The following is an 11,298-nucleotide window of genomic DNA, read 5'->3' as shown; positions in this document are numbered from 1 at the left end:
TGTAGAGAGCAGTGACAGAGTGCAGCAGTATAAACTTGAGGGGTGTGGAGTGCCACAGAGTTGATTAGCACAGACTACAGTGGCAAGAAGTACATTATTTCAGAGTAAAGTGCAGTGGTATAGAGTAGATTAGAGTGGCTTAGAGTGGATTGGCATAGAGTACAGTGGTGTAGAGTGGAGCGATGCAGAGTAGAGTGGCTGAGAAAGTAGTGTTGCAGAGTAGAATGACAGACTGAAGTGGCATAGAGTAGAGTGGTGCACGGTAGAGTGCATTGGCATAGAGTAGCGCACAGTGGCGCAGAGGGCAGTGAGATAGAGTACAGTAGTGCAGAGTAGAATAGAGTGGCATAGAGTGCAGTGCCAAACCGCAATGGTGTAGAGTGACGTAGCATGCCGTGACGTAGAGTGCAGTGTCAGAGTAGAATGTTGTAGAGTACATTGGCATAAAGTGCAGTGGTGCAAAGTAGTTGGCATAGGTACAGTGGGATAGGGTGCAATGGTTTTAAGCAAAGCGGTATAGTGTGAATTGGCAGAGTGCAGCGGTTTAGAGTAGAGTGGCATAGCATGGAGTGCAGTGGTGAAGACTGGCACAGCATAGAGTGCAATGGAGTGGAGTGGCACAGAGTGGCGTAGAGTGCAGTGGTGTAAAGTAGATTGTTTCAGAGTAGAGTGGGTTGGTGCAGGGTAGAGTGCAGTAGCTTGAGTAGTGGCATAGAGTGGAGTTGTGTGGAGAGGCACAGCGCTGATTGGAGTAGAGTGCAGTGGCATAGAGTGCAGTGCAGTGGAAAAGAGTAGATTGTTTCAGAGTAGAGTGAAGTGGAGTGGAGTGGTGCAGGCGAGAGTAGCGCGATATAGAGTAGTGGTGTAGAGTGCATTGGCAAAGAGTACAGTGGTGCATCGTAGAGTGGAGTATAATGCACTGGCATAGAGTAGAGTGGTGCAGAGGCTGAGAGTGAATTGGTGCAGCGTGCAGTGTTTGAGTGCAGTGGTGCAGAGTAAATTAAGAGTGGTGTAGGGTGCATTGGCATAGATTGCAGAAAAGTGGCATGGAGTAGAGTGGCAGAGAGTGCGGTGCTGCAGAGTAGAGTAGCAGAGAGTGAAGTGGTGTAGAGTGTTAAGGTACATTGATGTAGAGTGCAGTGGCGTACAGTGGTGCAAAGTACAGTGAAGTAGAGTACAATAGTGTCGAATAAAGTGGCGTAGTATGCAGTGGTAGAGTATAGTATAGTGGCGTACAAAGCAGTGCTGCAGAGAGAATGTAAGAGTGCAGTGGCATTAAGTGTATTGGTTCTGAGTAAAGTGGTGTAAAATGCATTGACGCAGTGTGAAGTGGCGTAGAGTGCAGTGGTGTAGAGTGTCGTGAACTGCAGTGTTGCAGAGTAGATTAGAGTAGCTTAGAGTGGATTGGTTCGGAGTTCAGTGGCATCAAGTAGAGTGGCAGAGAGTGCAGTGTTGAAGAGTATACTGTTGTAGAGTGCAGTGGTGTATAGTAGAGTGGCGTGGAATACACTGGCAGAGTACAGCAGATAAGAGTAGAGTGGCGTAGAGTGCAGTGGCATACAGTAGAGAGGTGCTCAGTTTACAAGGTCCAGGGATCCCAGTTCCAGATCAAATTGGCCAATGTATTTATAAATTGTTTTGGAGGAGATTAACTCGAGGCACTGGACCTCCATGGCCTCAAGGGAAAGTTATTGTGTACTGTTGTGAGTTAGTACTCCTCCTCAGTTTGTTTGATGTAATGTTAGTCAAGGAGACCATTCAGTCAAGTTGATAGAAAAAGCTTGTTTTATTTGTTTTTATACAGTAGAGAGGCATGGAGAGCAGTAGTGCAGAGTACAGAGATGCAGAGTAAAATAGAGTGGCTTAGAATATAGTGGAGTAGAGTGATTTGGGCAGAGTAGATTGGCATAGAGTCCATTGGTGTAGATTGCAGTGGCATAGAGTCCACTGTTGCAGAGTAGGGTGGCGTGGAGAGGCATTGAGTGGTGAAGAGTGCAGTGGCGAAGAGTGCAGTGGTGCATAGTAGAGTAGTGTGGGGTAGAGTGCATTCATGTGGAGTGGTGTAGAGTAGAGAAGCTCGGAGTTTAGTGGTGCAGGCAAGAGTACAGTGGCGTGGAGTGGTGCAGCGTGGGGTGTGGTAATGTAGAGCATGCATGGTATGGTAGCATACTGCCATTACAGTCAACACATCTTCAATTGAAATGACCATTATATTTGCAGTCACATACAGTTTTACTACAGCGCACAAATGATATGTGAAAATGCCATCACCTAGTGTATTGGTTTGATCGTCAGCCTAGTTAATTTACAAACATTTAAATTTTGTTGTGTGCTAGAAAAGAAAACAACATCTGTACAGACTTACTCAAGCAACCCATCGCTAGCCATCAGGATTGTCACATAAATAATTTCATTTTGAAGTCAGAGAAATAAAAATATAAACACCAAGATCCCTGGAAGACACAGCCTGACATTTGACCTCTGTGTTTGAATGCACAGCAAATGTCACAAGATCAGAACAATGATTAAAGGCCGGTTTACAGAGAGCGACTTTGTCGAAGAATACAGTGAACACGTTTTGGGCAATGGGAGGAACGAACTTAAGCTGGACAGCCTAAAGCAAATAAAGCCAGCAACTAGAAAGCCAGAAAATGTGAGTTAGTAGACCAGAAAGTCAATTGTAAGGAACTGGCATAATGCATTTCTAGATCAACTACATGTACATTAGTTAGGGAATCAACTTTTGTTAACTATACTTACCTTGCATGGTAAAGGCATGCATGGTAAAGAAGGCATACGCCTATTAAAGGATGTGTGGGAATGGATCGTGTGGGGAAACTAATGTCTTATAGAGTCATACATTCACCAGTGAAACCGACTCATCTAAGAGAGCTGCACCTATAGGTCAGACAGCACTCTGGAACATCACTCTGTCAAAGCCTAGTGCACTTGTTCACATATTAGAAATCCCTAAAGGATACACGAAAATTTCTCAGATGCATCCAGCCCAAAAAAAAAAAAGAAAGAACCTGCTCCCTTATACACGAAAAGGAATCCTATATGGTATGGGAAGTCCTCCGGGGAACCCTTCCACAACCCTAACAAACCTTCCCAATTTCTAGAAAACCTTAAATGACTAAAGTGATGCCTTATACATGCAAAAAAAACATTAAAAACTAAAAAGATATACAAAAAAAGTAACTTAACCAGCAAGCAAGCTGGACCAACGAGTACCATCCATGGCAGGAGAGCATCCTTAAGGCATCTAACCCCTAAATCAACAGGAACCTGCTCATAGAGGAAAGACACCCACAAGGCACAAATTCCCCTAGGGATCAAACCTCTGATGCCTTCTCCCTTAAGAGAGAGGTTAAACAAGGCAGACACATGGACCAGACTTTGATCCTGGGGCAAGCTTTCTCTGTACCACGGCCTTCCAAAGCCCACAGCAGCCTGCAAGCAGACATCAACATCTTCCGCGACTGCAAAACAGACGCTTGTTACCAGATCACTGCTATCTATCCCACGTAAGGCAGGCTGTGGAGCCAGGTTCAAAGGCAGAAATCCACAAATATGTTGGCATGAGGCTGAAAATGTCAAACCAATGTGTCAGGCACATTTACCAAAAAAGCAGACGATGACTCTGTTTTTCTGGCTCCTGCCTTACTTTAGATCAAGCTGTGGAGACAGGAATGGCGCATTGCAGAATTATTCTCTAGTACGAAGGCAATTTCCTGTGTCGAATAGCGTGTGTATTCTGTATTATGGTGATGACTGTCTCATGCAGTGCAAGGATTGGGATATCTAGTCATAAACACCCTGTACTGCAATGAAATTCTGTGGTCCAATGATGGATTAATTTTATTTATTTTATTTATAAAGTTTTATATAGCGCCAACTTGATCCCCCGTAGAATAAAGATGGCTATGTTCTATAATGGTGGTTACTTGCCTAGTAGCACAATCATGGCCAAATTATGCCCCGTAGTACACCGATGAGAGTTTCCTACAGCAGAGTTTAACTGTGGTACATTAATTCCCACTATATTTGCTGTAGTACATTAATTTCCACTATTTGTTGCGGTACAAAATGGCCATATCCTTTATCCTTTCGGCAATGGCTGTATTCTATGGATCACACAGTACGAGGGGCATGTGCCAAGAACATCTCATTAGGAACAAGCTTCTGTGTAGACGCGGATGATACATGCTCATTGATACATTCCACCACGGACGCATGTGCAGACCTACTGGCAGGCTTGCATTCAACAAAACCACAACAGAACCCTGGCACAAAGAGCTCTCGCCAGTGCCGGATTAAACCCAGTGGAGGCCCCTAAGCGTTCCAAATTGTGGGTCCCCTCTAACAATTTATCTCCTAATACCCAATGTACCAGAATTTATTACAAACTGACAGCTGCCAGAAGAGTGGGCTTTTAAGAGACAAACATATGTAAATCTGATGTATTTGGTTTATGTGCTTTGAGTTGTTAATTGGTACATTACATTATTACGGTATTTCCTCTATGGAGCCTTCAATGGCAAGTTGTAGTTTCTTTGAGCTGATTAATTTTTTCTCATCTTTTGGAAGAAATTTAAGAAACTTTGATTGTAATTTTCTTTCAAGATCAAATCCCTATTATTCTGATCCATTGTCATGGGGCCCCAAAAAGGATTTGGGCCATAGGCCGGTGCCTACTTTGCCTATTTGGCACCTCTGTGGTCAGTGAATATTCCAGCACCTGCCAGTTACAATCCTTCAGAGGACTGAAGGTAAGTGGGAGCACGCTGCCTCACATCCAAGTACTCAGTTCACCCCAATGCATCATGGTAAATGCAATGTATGATAACACTTACTTTAGTAGTAGTCTTTCATGTTTCACCCTTGTTGGTGCAGCTTGTGCTGTGGAACTCTAGACAGTGGTTTATGGATTCCTCCAGTCATCAGTAGAGAGCAGCATCCTTCCATGGGGTACACATCTGCCACTCTCTGGCTACAGTGCAGACTGGGCCGGTTAAATGCAGTGACTGGGGAGAGGGGGGTCATCAAGCTGAAGCTCATTAGGCTTTTGGAAAAGGGAGATAAGATATTTACAAAATCAAGTCGCCAACCACACATCCATTTGACTAATTGTATTTTTGAGGCAGCAAAGAAAGTTGTGACATCTGCAGAGTTCCTCACAATATTAGTAGGTTCATTGCTGTGGGAAAGACTGAAAGTAGAGTCTTCACGCTCAAGCATGAATGAAAGGGCACCACTGACTGACATAGCGATGAACAGAAGACTAGCATACCGGAGACAGCAGTTAGGAGTTTTTTTTTAAATATCCTGATCAATTCCGAGAGCAGGGGCCTTGGCTCACTGCAGCTGAATATATTGGAGAAGGGGCAGCAGAGCTCAGTGGGGTTTAGGAGGAAGCCTCAACTGGAGGACTGTGCCTCCCAGAGGATTATCTGGAGACCATATAAAGGAGGTGTATTTTCTTTTTTACAAATACTTTGCACAGATGCATCTTCCCTGAATATCCTCCAGACACCCTACGGGGACCAGAAAATCCTTTGCCATTAGAAGCTCCCTATAGACGCATGGTTGCACCGCTGAAGCTTCTGATAGAACTGTGATCCCAACAAGATGACTGGCTCCTCACAACCTGTTAAGCTATTTTTTCCACTCTTTTCAAACACTGGTCTGGAGCACTTTATTGATTTTAAAACATCTGGAAGTTCTTTTTAGCGTTTCACACCTACTTGTCAAATTTGTTCCCTCCTGCAAAGCGTAGGAAGGTAGGATCCTTCTGCATGGTTATCCCCACTTTTGGGCTGGAGCTAAGCTGTTTTTGGACTAGTCTGGCCGGGATCCTACTAATCATGACTCCAGTCTCTCTGCTTTCTCCCTTAAATTATGTTGAGTACGTCGGTACATGCCAAATTGGATACTGGGGTACCCTTTTAAGTCCCTAGTATATGGCACTAAGGTACTCAGGCCATAGGTACCCTAGAGATCCCCATGGGCTGAAGCATGCATTATGCCATCCAGGGGAGACCATTCAAAATGGAACTACAGGCTTGCCGTTGCAGCCTGTGTAAGTTGGTTCTAGCACCACTTACTAAAGACATAGGTTTCCTATATCTAGGGTCACTGCACCTAAAAACCTACAAGTCATCCCTCTAGCAGGCCTTTGCAATCCTGAAGGCAGGGTGCTTGGTTCTAAGGGAGAGGATGCCCCTGCATGAGCCTATGGAGTCCATTCTCCTGGGTTGTCAGTAAAGCACCCATATACCATATAGAGGGTCACCGCGTAATTACACGATGACCACCTCAAAACTGACTGTAACAAATCCTATCATGTTTGGTATCAAACACATTGGAATCATACCCCTAGACCGTAAACGGTGTGGTAGGTATGATTCCAAGCACTGGAAGAGCCCTCTGTTAGGCTCTATGTTTCCGGATGCAGCCTTATAGCCCCAGACAGCACAAAATGGTAGCTGCCGACCACAAAGATATCTGCTCTCCTGCTACTGAGCCAAGCTTGAGCAGGGGAAGGCAGAACAACAGGCATCCTGTCACAGAGAGGTGTGACCACTTCCCAGACAAGGCGCAAAACTGGACAAAGGACATTTGAGTAACCTCTCCCCTGGGAGGGTCCCCTGAATCGTTCCAAACCTTTCCTTAGGGTACTTAAGGGCTTACCTATGGGTTGGTCCCTAGATTCGTCGTGGTACAAGATTCAGATCAGACACCAATTCTTCTACCATCTGGGCACTCTGGACTTTGTCTGGGCTCGACTTCGTCTTCCCTTCCAGTCTGCTGCATCGTCTGTGCACCATACAGGAACCTTCCAAGACCTGTGGGAATCAGAGATACCTGAAGGAATCTCCCTTGAAGTGAAAGAGTCACTTCCCTGCATTTGCAGGCACTGCAACTAAGTCGACCGGTCTGCTGATCCTGGACTCCTCCGTACGGTTCTGCAACACAGGTGGTGGTTTTCCATAGCTTCCGAGGCCTGCCCTCTTACCAAGTTTGAGGCCAGTATCCCTTGTGGGGGCTGCAATAACCGAAACCCTGTGCACCGCGTCATCTTGCAGTTGCAAAAGCTTGTTGGCTTCCTTCCATCAAGATCTTCGGGCTCCAAGTAGCACCAACCTCAAGCACCTCCAGTGACCAGAATCTTCAGCCACACCGCATCATGCACACCATGGCCTGCATCTTTTGTTGAGCTGCTGCGACTCCAGTGCCTCCAGCCTGTGAGTCCTGTTGAGGGTCACCTTTGTTTCTCTTGGGCTCCCCCGATTGCTCAGGCCTGCCCTAAATCCCCTGCTTGTGGTGAGTCCCCTGGACGTTGCTCCTTCTTCAATTCCTGCGCTGGTAGCATTTGCCAAGGCTTGTTGGTGCTCCCGCCGGACACCGGCCCCTCAGCACTCAACATCCTTCCTGGGACAGCTTGTACACATTCCTGGTCCTACTCAGAGTTGCCTGGTCCTCTCAGCTGCAGAGTCAAAGACATCGTCAACTCTCCTGCAACACCCAACAGCGGAGGGCATTTGTCTTCCAAGTCCCCTGGTTACTCCTGAGTGACTGACTCTGTCCCTTCTGCTAGCAGGTACCTCTCATCTAGAATCCACCTTCGAATTCCACCGGACACTTTCTTCTTCTCCAGCAGGGTTATGTTCCTGAAGGCCTCCATTGGGTTCGACAGCGGTTTCCAGCACCACTTCACACGTATGCACCTTGCTTCCCTGGTGTAGGTAACGTGGGTACTAGGGTATCCATTTGTGGGGTGGCTCTCCAACCTTCGGTCTTCCACAGGGTTTCTTAAAGTTCCACTGGGAAGGGTCCTTAATCTTTAAAAATACAACTGCGACTGCACGTAGACTTGTACGGAGAACGCAGTCATGTTCCCACATTGCACACGACCTCCGTAGGGCACTAGTCTCACCTTGGGTGGTTACTTGGGTCCCCAGCATTTCTACGTCCTCTCAACATCGTCCCGACTCGAGGCGTGGTCTTGTACCACTTTCTTAGTATATGGTTTGGCCCCCCCCCCTGGAGTCCACTGTGTATTCTGTGCTATTTACTGAATTTGTAAATTGTGTGCATATCTCTGGGTAGGATATATTTGTATGTGCTAGAGAGTATTATATAATAAATACATATTTTTATAAATACCTTGTGTGCTTCTTCTTCACTTAATCTATACTATAAGATTGTATTCTGTTAAAAACAAATGATGGTTTACACTCCTTCTAGACTAAGCCCGAAGGCTGCTCTCCATAGCTGCCCACTTGGAGAGCTTTCTAAGGTCGTCTAAGATTTCTTAACACCTTGCGTGCGGTCCCGATTTCCCCCCCGGTGCTGAACATTCCTATCGCGGGTGTGGTCATGACGGAACGGTTCCGTCATGAGCACAGCACGACCGATGATCATGACGGAACCGTTCCGTCATGAGCATCGAAGGGGTTAAATCACCATAAGGGTTGTCTGGATTGGTGCAAGGTGCTCACTTACATAAGTGGACATCATATACCAGGCCAGCTTCTCACAGAAGGGGATTACAGCACCTCTGAAAAAGTCATCTTTTAAGCCCCGTCCACCCTGGAAAAGGCCTAGGTCCATTCATGGCTGTCTTTAGTGCTGGTAGTGCCTGGTGCGACAATCTTTTGAGCGCCCCATTACCTCTTCTACGCTCCACCAACAGCACCCCCCATCTCTTCATAGCCTCTCTCAGACTCGCATTTCAATTTTTATAGCGCTATTCATAGTTCACTCACACTCAGTCCTGTGATCGGCATGGTACACATTCTTTGCTGCAGGCACATTAACCCTCTGCGTACTTCGGGACGAGTCAAAACTGCCACTAAACACTAGAGGTATTTTGACAGGTTTATTGCTGTCTAAAAATGCTGGACACACAAGGAACTCTGCAGCGTGCTTTGAAACCAATGTGTTATTTTTACTAAGTGCCCCCCCCCCCCCCCCCACCCGCCAGCACCCCCCTCCCTCCAACCAGGTCAGCACCAGGTGCGGCTCCACTGGTCCCGCCACCCTAAAGCAGACTATGTCCATTTCAGACCCTCGCAGCACCTGTTTTGCCAAATATATTAATTGAACCATTTTCAGAATAAAAAATACATATGGACCGTTGACAGCAGATATGCAGGCAAGCTTATCCAAACGAAAATAGACCTTGCATAAGGTAAACCAGATGTACTGTAAACTTTAAAGAGTTGCGTAACCCTGTCCAGCCTTTAAGGGTGGTGCATAGTCCTTTTTAACAGACAACATGCAACAAAAACACGGGGAGAATTCCACATCACCACCTGGGGAAGGACACGTCTCTAGAGCAGGGGGAAGAGAAGGGCTGAGCCAGGAGTCTATGGAAATAGTCAGGGCCTGTTCTAGGATTGTGGCCCGGGCGAAGGGGAATATGCAAATCCCCTCTAATTTACATAAGTGATACCTTCAGGGCTCCGGAAGCTCCTTTGTGGAGACTTCTCAGCCCCCTACAAGCACCTCTTTTACAGCTCATATCGGGTTGAAGGTGTGAGAATTGCTTGTGGGCTAAGAGTTAAAGCTGTGGGGGTGCTAAAGTGCTGGACAATGGGCGTCCCACAGTGACTCTGAGTGGGAAGCCGGGCAGGAGGCCTATTGCAGGACAAGCCTGCAAAATGTGTTTCGTTGCAACTGGGACAATAGAAGTGTCCCCCTCCCCTAGGCCTTCCCACACCATACCTGAGAGGCCAAGGGAGGGGACCCCCTTCCATGGGCCCAAGTGTTACGAGACACCTTGGATCAGCAGGACTACATGAGCACCAGTAGTGTGTTGCACTTGTGCGGGGCCCCATGCTGGTAGGCTGAGTGGGAGGCCCTGGACAGCTGCCCACACTGCCCATGCCTTGCACAGGCCCTAGAAATATGGAGATAAAGAGATCCCATCCCAATTCTCATCAGGAGATGTGTACAATGGTCCGAGTCCCCCACACGGAAGTCCAAAGGGGCTACTCACAGGGTCCCCACTTCTTGCAGTAACGAGGTTACATATGTACCAATCAGAGGTGTGCGGATCTCAACCTGGGAGGATTTACAGCATCTTTAAAGTGGTGTGTATGGGTAAACCACGATTCACCTTCCTGTGCCAAATGTGCACAGATGCACGCTGAGACAGTGATACAGATAGAGGTCAAACTTTTCCCAGCGAAAGCAAAAATCACAAGAGGCAAGTCCTATTCCAAGCTGAACAGCCAGTGAGACGGCACAGACGTATTAGAATTTACCTAAAGAAGAATCAATCTTCCTCTAGAAAGAGCGCTAGGTCTAGAAACCAATCTGTTGGTAGGTAGTACAGCTTCCTAACATCGCAGACACCTACTCCCTCTTCCATGCCACTGTCAGTGCTAAAGAAGCTGCCAAAATGTTTTTTCCTCAGACTACTAGTACCTTCAAGCAGGTGATGCAGGATATTTGTGTAACCTTGAACAGGCAGGAGGCCATCCAACACGGGCCACCTCCTTCAGACCTAAAGTTTCTGCTTCCCGGTCTCCTGAAAGTTTGTGTTTCAAGTCACTTCAGGTAAGCTTGAAGGCCAATACTTTCCTGACTGCGCCCCCAAGACAGAGAGAGCATAATGGTGCACAAAATGTTTACATCTAAGATTATAGCACTCCAATGGTTTGGGAGACTTGTGATTACTAGGATCCCAGATTATATGAAAGAACCTTTTCACAGACGTCCAGAAGGGGCATGATGCGGCCAAACAAACTTTGAAGACAGGGATAGACATGGCCAATGCTGTGACATGCTCCGTGAACACAAAAGTTATCATACTCGGACACACGCTCTTGCCATCCATAGGGTTCAGTGGGAATGTCTAAGCTAATCTTATTGGCATACTCAGTAACAAGTATTGGCAACTCCAATTGGTCTCATCTATGCAAGAGCAATTGGCTTTGCCAATGTGTTTTAGCCATGTTTTACACCAGTGTGCCTGCTGTTTCGGATGGGTAAAAGTTAGTGGCATAGAGGAGAGTGGCGTGGAGTGGCATAGAGTGAAATGCAGATTTATGGAGTAGAGTGTTGTAAGGTGGAGTGGCAGAGAGGGCCGTGTATTGGAGTGGAATAGTTAGGGGTGTGTAGAGTGGCATACCCTGGAGTGGCATAGAGTAGAGTGTATTAGTGTGGAGAGTCAGAGTTAAGTGGCACAGAGTACAGTGGCATTGAATTCAGTGGCGTACAATGAAGCAAACTAGAATGCCGTGGCATAGATCAGAGTGATGCCTAGTAGAGTGGAGTGGCACAGAG

This window comes from Lissotriton vulgaris, chromosome 1_1, assembly GCF_964263255.1.
Source record: "Lissotriton vulgaris chromosome 1_1, aLisVul1.2, whole genome shotgun sequence".
NCBI lineage: Eukaryota > Metazoa > Chordata > Amphibia > Caudata > Salamandridae > Lissotriton > Lissotriton vulgaris.
The sequence above is the reverse complement of the archived record's forward strand: the minus strand, read 5'-3'. Positions refer to the sequence as shown.